Source organism: Castor canadensis, chromosome 2 (assembly GCF_047511655.1).
Source record: "Castor canadensis chromosome 2, mCasCan1.hap1v2, whole genome shotgun sequence".
Lineage (NCBI taxonomy): Eukaryota > Metazoa > Chordata > Mammalia > Rodentia > Castoridae > Castor > Castor canadensis.
In genome coordinates, this window is record NC_133387.1 from 64,708,197 (window position 1) to 64,722,177 (window position 13,981).

The window sequence follows — 13,981 nt, forward strand, 5'->3', positions numbered from 1 at the left end:
TTTTATCATTTTTACATTTACTACGTTTATACATTGTTTCAGACATCCCCACCCCCACTTCTGGGCAGAACCTGTTCTGCCCTCTTGTTCTTCGATTTTGTTGAAGAGAAAACATAGGAGATAATAAGAAACACATAGCGTTTTTGCTAGTTTGAAATAAAGATAGCTATACAGAGAGATTCCTAGCATTGCTTCCATGCACTTGAGTATTGCAACCCACATTGGTTCATGTCTACCAGACCTCTTCACTACTTCCCAGTCACCTTCCCATAGTGGCCTCTGCCAGTTTAAGATTACTATGTTCACTCCTCTACAGTGAACACATCAACCATATTCAAGTTTTAGATTTCCTTCCTTTTCCCTATTTCTCCTGTGTGTGTTCTCCCCTTAGTGTGTGACCTACATCCAATAATATTACTGCATTTGTTTTAGTTGTATCATCTGCATGTGAGGAAGAACGTGCGATTTTTGGCCTTCTGAGCCCAGCTAACTTTGTCTAGCATTATTTTATAAAATGCTAAAATGTTCTTCTGAAATTTCTAGAGCTAGAAATAGGCCAGGAAGTCATTAGGAGTTATTCCCTTTATCTCATTATTTCTTAAGTTTCATCCCCACTTTTCATAAAAAAAAAAAAAAAAAACTGAGTGATAAAAAGAAAGTTAAAAGCTTACAACTCAGCAGTTATATAAGAACAAAATGATCCACAAAAGTAAACCTAAAGCTTGTAATTGTAAGTAATTATAAAAATACTTTAATAAATCAAAACAGATATTGGCCACTATGACCAATTCAAGGTAACCCTTATGAGAAAAGTCCCTCCTCCGAATGGTAAGAATTACAACTACCTACATGCTCAGGCACTCCCGAGGTTGTGCCTTGTTGTGAAAGCTCAAGTTCCTAGAGTACTAAATCACAGACCACAGAAAATGACAGCTTACCATTAATTTCAGTGATGAGTACTAGATTTTAGTAACCCTTATGGGTAAAAATGGATGTGCATCGGATTACATGTCATTTTCCCCTTAGAACTAAGTGAAGGGCCTCGACTATTGAACCAGTTTATGGCCATCAGGCTGACTTTAGAGGAAAAAATTTCCTCTTGTTTAGCCCTAAGTAAAATTGGAAAGAAGTGGTTAGCAAGGTCATGGCAGAGGGCTAATTTCCAGGAGAGGCTGTTTAGTGCAGCAGTCCTACTGGACTGTAGCATCACCCAGAGGGGCCAGACGCCTGGCCCTGCCACTGTATGGGTTATTGAATCTCTCCAAATCACAGGATCTCTTTAGGTAAAGAGATCACATCTTCATCAAAAGGTGGTTGTGTAGATTATATGAAATAAAATGCATACCTGATATGGCTCCTAACACAAAATAGATTCTCCAGCAAGGGTAACATTTATACTGTACACAGTGTAATTATACAGTAGTCTGAGAGACAGTATAGCACATTGGGTAGTGCTTGGCACATAAGGAAACACTCCGTAAATGTTAACAAAGTGCTAACTTTGGCAACACATACACTAAAACTGGAACCATACAGACAAGATTAATGTGGTCTACAGGCAAGGATGGCATGCAAATCTTTTTCAGTTAATAGAAAAAAAATGTCAAGGAATCTGTTGTACAGCATGAATAGTATTGTTAAATAACAATGTACTTGAAAATTACTAGTAACTTTTAAATTTTTCATCACAAAAAAGATTAGTCTTGAGATGATGGATATGTTAACTATCTTGACGTAGCCATTCCACTCTGTGTGTGTGGAATACCAAATATCACACTGTCAAATATCAAAACAGCATGTTGTGCTCCAACACAACATGCAGGCATGTTTTTATTTATTTATTGTCAATTTTTATTTTCAATTAAAATTGTTAAAGTTCCCCAAAAGAATAAAGTAAATGTTAAGTGTTATTAGGGTCTCTGTATGACACCAATAATAAAGATAAAAACTCGTTCTCACAGAAAAACAATATATTGGTTATTTAACCTTAAGTCATCATCTTTTCTGACCACAGCAGCCACAGGGAATACTCCTTCCTGTGAATTCACACAGAGCTTGCCTTTTCAACTGATTCAGCACTTACTTACTTGACTCGCTCCTGTATTATGTCTTGTCTCGCAGCTAAGTGAGATGACAGGAGATAGTGAGGTCTCTGTCACAGGGGTTAGCAAGCACAGGGGCCACCCCCACGCTGCGACAGGGAATCCACCTTCAAATGCCTGGAGTCAGTGGTCTTAAGTCTCAGCTCAGAGGCTCAACAAGCTTTTCAAAAATATAAGAATGCGGTGTCTTATGGTATTGTCTGGAATTTTACTAGCTTTTATACTGTTTCACAGACACCATAATTAGAATATGGTAAATTCTTTATAAATACTGGGTAGTTTATTGACCCTGTATAAGTGTCTTCTAGAAAAAATAAGATGTCTGTTTAAATGAGAATTCTTATGTTCCATAAAAGACAATGTTGTTTTCTGCTTAGAGAATTAATAGAGTTTGAGGAACCACAGAAAACTTACAGCAAGAAAGAATATTTAAACTACCAAAACGATTGAAAGATGACCAGCTTTAAAAAGAGATTCAAGGTTCTTAGTGTGTGAAACCCTTTTCAGAGCATTTGCCAATGTCGTTGAACTGCTTAAATCACTCTGCTTTAAGCCTTTTTAAAATCTCTGATATTCTTTGAAGCTGAATTTCTCAGAGGTTTTAAATTAATAACTTTTTAAAAAGATTATAAGGTTTCTGATATATTCATGACAGCATTTCATCCATGGAAAATCTGAGGCACAAAGATTGGTCCGAGGTTTGTGCCAAATCAATGGTAAATATGACAGCTTAAGTCAGAACTTTTCCTCTTAAAATTCATATTCTCCTTTCGAGACTGCAAGTCATATTAAACACTTAAGTCTACAGGCATGTTTCAACATAATCACTCATGAAATCCCATTTTTCCCCACAGATAAAATTCACTTCTGACTCCAGTACTGCAGAATCATTCATCTATCAATGCCATGGATTTTCTTTTCTTGGAAAATGCTAGCGTAAGCTTCTTCCATGTCAGTGTTGTACAGCGAAGATGGAGAGAAAATGCAAATTATCAAGTTTGGCTCCCCTATACTGTATCAGCCAATTTTGCTGTGGGTTAACAAATTTAAAGAAGACGTTCAAATCATTGAATTAGATCAACTTCTCTGTGTCTTCCAAACTGAGTCACAGGGCTTAAATAACCACATTCCTAAATTGGGTACGTAGAGGAGACTGTATTTCACTTGTATTTGCTGATTCTCTGGTGTTTCTGCCAGAATCTTGATTTAAGCCATCTCGAGAGGGGGCAGCTCCTAGCCTTAAAAAAAAATTCTCATTTCATGGTCCATCCTCACAACACCATCTCTTGACTCAAGCGAGTCCTGATTAACTCTACTACAAAGTTGTTTTTACTCCCCTCCTCTGATGGTCATTCTGGAAAAAGAATACTGTGTTCTGGAGAACCAATTTCTATAATGAAGACTATATTTTTACTGCCTCAAAGGCTAAAAATACAACTTCCACAATTTTAAGTTATAAGCTAATATAAAACTCCAGTTTTGGAGTTTTGGGCTTCATATATCCATGAGATATAGAGGTACATCCCACCAAACATGGTCTTTTTCCCACCAGGTATCAGAGCAGGTGGGAGTGGTCATGGCCTGGACATCAAAACCAAACTCTGAAGAGCCTGAGGCCCCAGTCCTGGTGAGAAACCTCTCCTCAGAACACTCAGTCCAGTCCTTCCTGTACTCTGTTCAGTAACTGCCAGAGGCAGTGTACAGGATTGGTTAAAAGCAGGATCTAGGGATTGCTGGCCTGAATTCAAGTTCTGAATATCTGAATAAATTACCCAACCTCTCTAAGCCTTAATGTTCTCCTCTGTAACATGGGAATAGTGCGGCACCTTCATATGGTACCTATTTCACAGAAATGCTGCAGAGATTGAGTTAAAAGCATAAAGCAATTGAACAGTACCTGGCACACACAGTAGTCAGTAAACAGTAGCCAGTACTATTTATAATCAGCTTCCCCAAGGCTCTGATTGTCAAAATTTTAAAATCATGAATAACAGTAAAAGTATTTTGAGCATACACTTTCAATAAATGTATATTAATGTACTTTATAAATTATATAGCTATACAACTGCTTAAATATATATTATAAACATGTAAACAAAACATAGATAAAAACAAATCTAAAGTCTTAGGAATTACAATATTTTCTTGTCACACCAAAATCTACTGTCTTGTTCACTTGCTAGGGTAGATGCTTTCTGTGAGACACCTACTGCACAGCAGCACCTTTGGTTGTCAGTAAACCTTGATGGCTTACTGACTTCACAAGGTCTGGGCATTTGGTAAAAACAAGGGAATTATTGGGCATTTGGTAAAAACAAGGGAATTATTTTTTAAATATAAAATGTGGCGGTTCCACAAAAAGAAGGTAAACGGGAAGGCTAAAATAATAGAAGGTTAAGCAATAAAAGAGAATGCATATTGGAAAAACTGAAAGGGAAGAAGACCAGGCAAAATATCTTTGCATTTTATTTAGTAAATAAAACTCCAGAACACTTTCAGGTTTTAGATTTTTATATCTACAGGTTGAGGCCCTGGTTCAAGTGGTAAGAGTGCCGGCTTAGCAAGCATGAGCCCTGGTTTTGAACCCAAAACAGAGAGAGAGAGAGGAGAGGTTTTATCAGGTATTTTTCTTGTGAACCTGTGGTGGCATATCCACTCTTTTCCCTCTTCTCTAAGATTTACTTTAATCTTTGACTTTAAAAAAAATGGTTATCTAGTGGTGCAATAATTAGATGGCACTCCCCCAGGGGCTTCTGTGGAATAAGAAAGGCAGGGAAATTAGTTAAGGTATAATAATCAGACTGAAAGAGTCTACAGGTTTCTATGTGCACAGCCAGCCACCCCACTTTTTGGTCTTTTTCTTATGTTTTCCCAAGAAAATAGCAACTCAGAACTTTTACCCTAGGGACACAGCCATACGGTCCTCTGACCACTCTCGTGGAACAATGAGTTCATGAACCGTCAGTACTGTTTTGACAATACCCCCCTCCCAACTTGGGATCCAATAAAATTAGAGATTACCTAACCAGGGGAGGCTACCAGCCTCGCAGAAAAATCACAGACTAGAATCTGCGATTGTATCTATGTGACTTTGAACGTTTCATTGAACCTTGAGTTTCTTCATCTGTAAGAGAAGAATGAAAACACTTCCACCTATCTTGCAGGCTTATTGGAAGCTGGAAAGAACACATGTTCTCCAAAAGCACTTTGCTCAAATAACTCCCTACACAAAAGCTGGCTTTTATCTGTCAACAGTGGACTCAGAGGGTCCACATAAAATGTGGGAACACCAGCTTCAAGGTGATTTGGGCTTTAGGATGAGGAAATACAGTGATCAAAACCAAACTGGAATTGATAGAGAGGGTTTTTAAAAACCATAACATGGAGAACTACAGCTCCTCTGAGACACACCACAGGCACTCAGTTTGTGCAGGCTAGTGAGCAAATTCCAGGTGTGTCACATAAGCAGGATCAAAACAGATTGGCCCCTTTGGTTTAAGAAGCAAAAGAAGCTTAAACTCATACTCTTAGTAGGAAAGTGGATTCTGATGTTTATTTTCCCTGCCTTTTTATTCTTGCCTACAGACAATCTGACAGGCTTTGTTTAACTGTTGACAAGTTTCATCTTCTATAGAATAACCTAATGTTCCAGGGCCAGTTTAAGGGGTGTGAAAGGTCTCCTAAGGATTATCTTCCTTTTAACACATTCTCATAGCATTCTCTGCAGACAGTCAACATGAAAAATAACAGATGTTCATGTACATTTAGCAAGTTCAGCAGAACTTCAGTTGTCTGAGAGTGGTTTCTTTCAGTGGGAGCAGGCAAGAAGCCAGAATGGCGTGGGGTGTTCTCAGCTTCAGCTGTTTCTTAGCCAAAAAAACATGGTACCATGACTCCAGAATCCCTTGGAAACTTACATACTATGGGAATTTGACAAGCTGTCAAATCCCACATCCTTTGAAGTCTAGCAAGTTTTGAATTCTGTTGAACTGTCTCTACAATTGGAAACACATTAATGTCAAGAGCAACAGAGAATACCCAAAGGGTGTGAGCTTATTTCTTTTGCTCACACCCTTTGAAGAAGGAATAATGCCCCAGTATCTTGGCAAGAGCTGATCTGTGACTCCCAGTTGATTCCAGGTGCCCTGAGTCTTCTAAATGAATGTGGGTCTACCATAAAGTTCAGAAGACCAATTCTTGGCATGGATATTCATGCAGCATTCATTTCTGGAACAAAGTTCTTAATTATTCCAGGTTTTGTGGAGGTTGCTTTTTTGACAAAGTACCAGATGACCTCCCCTTTAATTCTACCAGAGGAATTACTTAATTCCTCCTCCTAAGACCCTGTAAAAACAATTCTAAGCCCAAGACTCTCTGGGATCTTCATCATAGACCTTTTAGTTAATTATTTCCCAATACTAACCTAGAGTGTAGGATGACAATAAAGACTTTCCTGAGCAGTATGGCCATAAGATAAAGGTGCCAAATGTCTGGATGTCCCATCTCCCCATCCAGGAGAGTTCAGAGCTTCTGATGCACCAAAAGCTAATGATTACAGCTATTTTGGAAAGGAATCCTCTGTTTGTTGGTTCCCTTGAACCCATGAGCATAACTTTATCCCTAGAGAAGAGGTGGAGTTACCAAAACCTTGTGCTTTGATCATTCTCAAATGACTTAATCTTGGAAACTAAATAGAAATCAATGTTGATTTTTTTTTTAAGTTGTTGCTATGTGGAGCCAACACATCTAAACCATCTTTGGTATTACAAATCCGTATGTGTCAATGGCTACTGACATCATTTTGATTGAGCACTGGGGGGTGGAGTCTATCATCTGATAAAAGTGATTGATGATACTCTTGCATAAACAACATTTTATAACTACTTAGAAGTTTTGGTTATTCAAAGTAAGTATTTAAGACTAGAAAAAAAGCCATGGGAAAATGCACTTTTTATTGTTAAGGCCCATACATTTAACCCTTCTTACAATCCAAACAGAAATGTCCTGAACGGTCTGGGCCATTCTGGGGTAAGAAGACAGCTGTTGAATGAGATGGGTACTTCAGGCCTTTCCAACCTGAGTATCTACGTAGAGATGTTCCATGCAAGTTCTAAGGGTTTTCATTCTCTATCACAGGTAACCAAGGTAAAGGAATGAAAACTCTGAACCCCAGCTCCCACTCAGACTCTGCTTGGAGCAGGCCCACATCTGCAGAACATTTCCGAAATGCTTTGCTAAACATTCCCGAAAGTCAAATGAACAACAATGGACCTTGCTTTGCTGATCTCTGAACTAGGAAGTACTTCATGATTTGTCCCACACAGCTACTCTTCCAGTCCCTTATTCCTTCATCCCTCCTGTCTACCTCCCTTTCTATGTATAAATTGAGACAAATCTGCTTCTAAACTGAAGGTTAAATAAAGAAGAAATTAAAAGTCTGTAATCAAAGAGAATGGATAAGAGCTTAAAGCATACTGAGCAGCAAGGGAGAGAAGAGCATATTTACATCAAGAGTCCAAGCAGCTTTGGCAAGACTGAGGATCTCAAAATGAAGGGGTCCTAACAAGATAATGAGGGAGTGGAGGTACTAGCTGCTCTACTGCTGCTAATGTGCCATGAACAGAAGTTGGCAGGTACCTTTGAGGTTATCAGAGAACATGCACCGCTCTAGACTACACCTTTAAATTTCATCACTGGTGCCATGAGCAAGACGCTAGTAAACCAGCTTGTGAAGAATATGAGGCACAAACTAGGCAGAAAAGACAGAACAGCACACGAAGCTGAACCACTACCTCGTGCCCCTTATTTCTCTGGTGTAGTTACAAATACTGCCCACTGCATTCTGGTTGCAGGGCTTTAAAAACAGAAGTCTGTATTCATGCCTGTAATCCTAGCATTAGGGAAGCTGAGGCAGGAGTAGTCTAAATTCAAGGCCAGCCTGGATTACATAATGAGACCCTGTCTCAAACAAATGAAGAAGATGCCATCTCTGTTAGAGATACTTTCTTTATATTTCATGAGAGATAAGAGGGGACTATTTCTGGGTTTGAGTACAATCACAATTAATCTAAGCCTGAATCTTTCCCTTCCCTCCAAACCACAAAGTCTACAGAGAGAACTAAGCAATCTGCACAGACCTATACATTCTTCGTTACTAAGAGACAGAGCACACTACAACCTTTAGACTGCCTGTAAATACAGCAAAAACACAGTTCCAACAGAGCTCCCCTACCCTGCCAGCAGCTGCTTCAATTTATAGAGTGGAGAGGTTAGGCTTTAAAAACTCTGTCAGGAACATCTAAGAGAGGAAAAGAGAGCTTAGAAGAAACACAGACAAAAATCACTTTATAAATAGAAAAAAAAAACTTTTCTCTATATACTCCCTCCACTCTCAATACTCCTAGAACACTTCAATTCTGATACCAGATATGTAGGCTTTTTCCCACAAGGAACAATTCTTTGACACCAGTTGGGTGTCCTAGAATATAACATAATTCTGATACTAACTGGAGTTAGCATAGACCCCACAGGTTAGGAACACAATCCCACTAAACTGTGCCCCATTTAAGATACAAATCGCAAACCCCAGGTTGGCACCTGTACTTCTGATGAATCAGGTATAAATTATGATTTCCACAACTACCTCTTTGCAATTGATAATTTTCTAGGACACCTCACAGAAGTCCAGGAAACACGTTTACTTGTTTATGATGTAATAAAGGATTTGATAAAGGATATAGATAGAGGTACAGAGGGCGAAGCCTGAAAGGCCCTAAGTGCAGGAGCTTCTGTCTCCATGAAGGTGGGGTGTACCACCTTCCTGACAGTTGAATGTGTTCATCCATATGGAAATTCTCCAAACCCCATAGTTGAAGGATTTTTATAGGTGCTTCATCATGTAGGTGTGATCAGTTAGCTTAATTCCCAACCCCTCTCCCTTTCCTAGAAGATGGGAGGTGTGATTAAAAATTCCAAGATTCTAATCATGGCTTGGCCTGACTGATGACCAGCCCCCCACTAGGAAACCACCAGCAGGCCCCTGGTTAGTACTAAAGATACTCCTATCACTCAGGAAGTTCCAAGGAAGTAGTAGCTCTGTGTCCAGAACCAGTGTCAAAAACCAAATGACTGAACAATAGATACACCTAGATTTATTCATTTCTCAAGAAATTACAAAGGTTTTATATGCTTTGTGCAATAAACTGGCATCAAAGACCAAAGTACATACATATTTCTTATTATGAATCCCACACTCACAGAAAGAGAATGTGCAATAAATACCAAAATACAGAAGAGGATGTGGTAATTCATAACCCTTGCTTGGCTATAGGAAAAGACTTGAAAATGGGAGTGGGGGTAGGAGACCACAACCCTCCCAGGCAGCCAACTCAGATGTATGGATATCATCTTTAACCACATCTTCACCCTCATCCACCATCCAAACTATCTAAATGTTCTTTCAGAGAACCCACTCTTTTCTCTCCAGCCTCACTGTTACACTCCTTGTTGAGATTACCATCTGCTCATTCCTGGTCTATAATAAAAATCCTTTTAATTTATATTCTTATATTCAGTGTTGATAGCTCTGCCCTCCAATCTAACTTCCATATTCCCTATTAAAGTGATTTTCTGATAGATAAACTGTCCCTGGCATTCCAAGGCTGGATTAGGTACCCCAAATGAATCCTTCCATAGCTTCCTACATGCTTTTATCACAACATAACAGCTAAAGGTATCACTCTGGAATTAGACATCTTATTGCTTAACTCATGTGCTTAATTGTTTCATGACTTGGGTGAATATTTTTAACCTTTTGGAACCTCCAATTTTTGAAATGGACTTGAAAGTATTACCTGTCTCATAAGGTAGGTTATTAATATATGGGAGATACCTACAATGAGGCCTGGAATGTAGTAAGTGCTAAATTAATGTTAGTTAACAATCACCACATGATATTGATTTTTTTGTTTATAAATCTTCCTACCCTGGCCTCATTCAACTCAGCCTAATTATTTTTTTTTAATTATGATTTCTGTTTTCAAAAAACAGATTTCTACTACATAGAAAGTCCAATCCACAGTGTTTACAAGGGCTGGGGGAGTACCTCAGTGGTAGAGCACATGCTTAGCATGGGCTAGTCCCTGGATTCGATCTTCAGGATCAAGAAAAACCAATATTTTCAGTACAACCACTGAGCAAGATGTCACTTTTCACCAAATTAGCTAATCTGAAACAAGTCAGTTTGAGCACGGACTTACATGAAGGCATGGAAGAGCCTAATTCATCTAAATTCTTTCTAGTTCAGTAACTACAAATAGTACCTTAGTGTTGTACTAAGGAAGCTCTGGAGCAGCCATAAGCCCACCATTTGTGGACAGCCCAGCAGGCTGCACTGTGGAGCACACAAGGGCCTGTCCTTCCACAGTCACAGGTGAAGGGCTCTCCAACAAACTACAGCTCTACTCTTGGTTCCTGTGCCCCTCAGTTCTCTGACTTCACTTCTAAGTTCTCAAGATACGATTCAGAGTTTCCCACTCATTAGTCATCCCTTTTGAATGCTACTGATTCAGCCAGCATCCACAGATCCACAGGGAATGTTCTAGACATCTACTTTCCAGGGTCATGTTAACAGCTTGGAACTTATCATGAACATTCTCAAAACAAGCAAAAACTGAGCAAACTGAGAATCAACAACCCTTCTTAGCTCTGTCAGATAATTGTGGCAATCTACCACCCTGAAAACTGGGGAGACAGTGAAGACAGAAAAAGAACATAGTAGGAACTCAAGCCCTAGCTGGAGCCAGCATCACTTGGAACACTTACAGGGTGACTGACTAACTGCTCAAGACTGATAATGGACTCCCTTGAGAGGAAAAGCTCTGGAGGACTTAACCTGACTTGTGGGAGTTTTGCCTCCAGGGTGCCCTCCAACTTCTGGGGGTAAAGATCAATGCAAACCTCGATGCTTCTGGGAAGAAGAGAAAAGTAACCATTTTCAAATAACCCCCCGCCCCCCCAACAGAACATCTTTCTTGGTAACAAAGCTTGCTCTCTAGGAAAACTCTGTTACCTCAACAGGAGGAAAGGAAATACTGAACACCCTCCAGCCTTTCCTGTCCAGGAAGGGAAACACCCAACCCCAGACCTCACCAGCCTTCCTGTCATTTTATGTTCCTTTGATTAGTTCTCTGTCTTTTAGTGAGTCTGTGCCACAGGACTCCAATCTTTACAAGTACTTCTCACTTGTACACTCACCCCAACACTTAGGTAAGACAGAAAAGTTAGCGCTGTCTGGGGTTGAAAGAGGAAGAGAGGGAGGGAAGGGGGAAGGGGAAGAAGAGAAGGAGGGAGATAACACAATGTATTAATACCAGAAATTTGAAATTTGATAACTGAGCTGGACCAATTCCTTGAGAGATAAAATCTACCAAAACCCACATAAGAAGAAATAATCAGAATAAGCCTATATATGTTAAAGAATTGCAATAATGGTTAATAAACTCCTAATACCAAAAACACTAGGCCTAGATAGTTTCACTGGTAAATTCTATCCAATATTTAAGAGAGAAATGATATCAATTGTGCACATTCTGTTCCAGAAAATAGAAACAAAGAGAACACTTCCCAACTAATTCACTAAGGCTAGCAGTAATTTTAATACCCAAACCACACATGGACACAAAGAAAGGAAAATTACCACGAGAGATCAATATCTCTCATAAACATAGATAAAAATTCTCAACAGAACACTATCAAGTCAAACCCAGCAATGCACAGAAAGAAATATAAACCACAATCAAGTGCAATTTATTTTAGATATGCAAGGTAATTTCAAAATTCAAAAATCAACTAATATAACCATCATATCACTGGTTAAAGAAGAAGAACACTATGATCACATCAATAAATGCAGAAAAAGCATTTGACAAAATCCAACTGCTATTCACGATTTAAAAATTAAGCAAAGCTTTCAGCAAACTAGGAAGAGAAACTTCCTTAAAATCTTTCTCCAAGATTCCATCAGTCTTACCTACACATGAGTGGAAGGTGAGAGGACTCAGGGAGGCTGCATTTGTGGCATACTGACAATGCATGCTGGGATTGAGACTGTGATAGAGGTACTCATGGGATCAGGTTTAACAAAGATAAAAACTTCTTTTTGGGGTGAGTAATACATATTAAGTTGCTGTTGTAAACAGTGTTAAGTGCCAAAGTGGGGAAACCCATGTGCCAGATACTACACTAAATTAGTGGGGATACTGGAAAATGCTTAAAATCATAGTTCCTATGAAAAAATGACCCATTTTCTTTTTATTTGGTTAATTCTTTAGAATAATAACAACTAACATTTATGTGGAATTATAAATTTTAATTGCCCTTACATAAATTTATTTAGTCAGTTATAAGTTAAGTGTTTCTGAAAAATGCATCCCTTCATTCAAAGGAGAAAAAAAGACTAAATTATTTTTTCAAAGAGCATATTTCATACTATCTCCCTATCATTAGGAGCAATTTGACTGGCAAGATTACCTGCATTTATTTATGTGTAAATAAATTATTAAAGTATTATACTAGCAATGTTAATTTTTTAATTTATTAATATATGTTGGTTTCTTTGTTTCTAAATAAATGATAATAATTGCTACAGGTAATATTCACACACACTTACTCTGTGTCATGAACCATGATAAGTACATAGGTGTTTTATATCATTTAATACTCATGACATAAAGACCATTTTAATATTACACTCATTTCTAAAAGTAAGTGATCTAAGGCCCAGAGAAAGAAAGTAACTTACCCAAATTCACATTTCTGACAGAGCCACAATTGGGAAGTTCTGCCTGACTGGAGAGCCGCTGTTAGTAAACTACAGCAAATCTGGCCTGCCACTTATTTATGCATGGCCACATGCTCAGAATGGTTTTCATATTTTTAAATGTTTGAAAAAATCAAAAGAGTAACACTTTATGATATGAAAATTATATGAAATTCAAAATTCTGTGTTCATACATGAAGTCTTATTGAAATACAGCCACACTTATGTATTATCTCTGTTTCCACATTATAATGGCAAAGTTGAGTAGCTGCAAAAGAGACTATATGGCCTATAAGTCCATACTACTTGGCCTATCAGAAAAGCCAACTCCTCCTCTACAGTGCCAGTTCCTGTCTGTTTCACGATCATAGTCACTACATGAGCCAAGGATTAGTGTGAGCTCAGATGAGTTATTTAACATCATGTAGCCATGTAAGAGGCAGAAACATCCTAAAAATGACAGCTTCTAACAACTAGCCCTATATTCTCTATCATTATCTTTGCTTGTAAGAGAGCTAAACCACACACTTCCATAAGAAAAAGAACCTTGTCATTTAAGAGGATAATCAATTTTTTAAATTAAAGTATAAATGAAAAGATAACTTATTAACAAACTAATTTTTATTATTTGCTTTGACTACTGACCAATATTTATTGGATTTAGACTAGATTTCTAGGCTATATATATACATATATAAGATAACAATCTTATAGCATCTGTACACACAATTTGGATATAAAAATATATACATATTGACATGTATATAATGTAATATATACAAATGTGTGTTCATATATAGATATATAATTTACATACATATACTAGACATGCAGGTATGCATTTGCATATATAAACATGTAAACCCATGTAATCAACATATGCTAAAGTCTGTACATGTCTATTTTACTCTGTACATAAATATACATTCACATACATATTTATTTATAAACATCCACATATGCACATTTTTCACTGTATATTGTAGTGGGTTATAAGGAAACCTGTTTTTCCCCTCCTAACACCTTTTCTTAATCAATTACCTAAACCTAACAATACCAA

The 13,981-nt window shown here is 38.0% G+C and overlaps 2 protein-coding genes across 6 annotated transcripts in view; one reads left to right on the top strand and one right to left on the bottom strand.

Moving 5' to 3' along the window:
- Fam185a (family with sequence similarity 185 member A) overlaps window positions 1–9,720 on the top strand; it is a 64,454-nt gene extending 54,734 nt beyond the window's left edge. Inside the window, exons 9-11 of one of the 5 annotated variants that reach the window (XR_012445191.1) lie at window positions 2,957–3,038; window positions 3,655–3,729; window positions 7,239–9,718. The gene's annotated coding sequence lies outside the window, so the exon portion shown is untranslated. Of the gene's footprint in view, window positions 1–2,956; window positions 4,090–7,238 lie in introns of those variants that run through there. The other 4 variants (XR_012445188.1, XR_012445189.1, XR_012445190.1 and 1 more) reach the window with 4 other exon arrangements.
- The window catches only part of Fbxl13 (F-box and leucine rich repeat protein 13), a 232,799-nt gene that overhangs the window by 13,897 nt on the left and 204,921 nt on the right, over window positions 1–13,981 (bottom strand). The window lies entirely within an intron of this gene.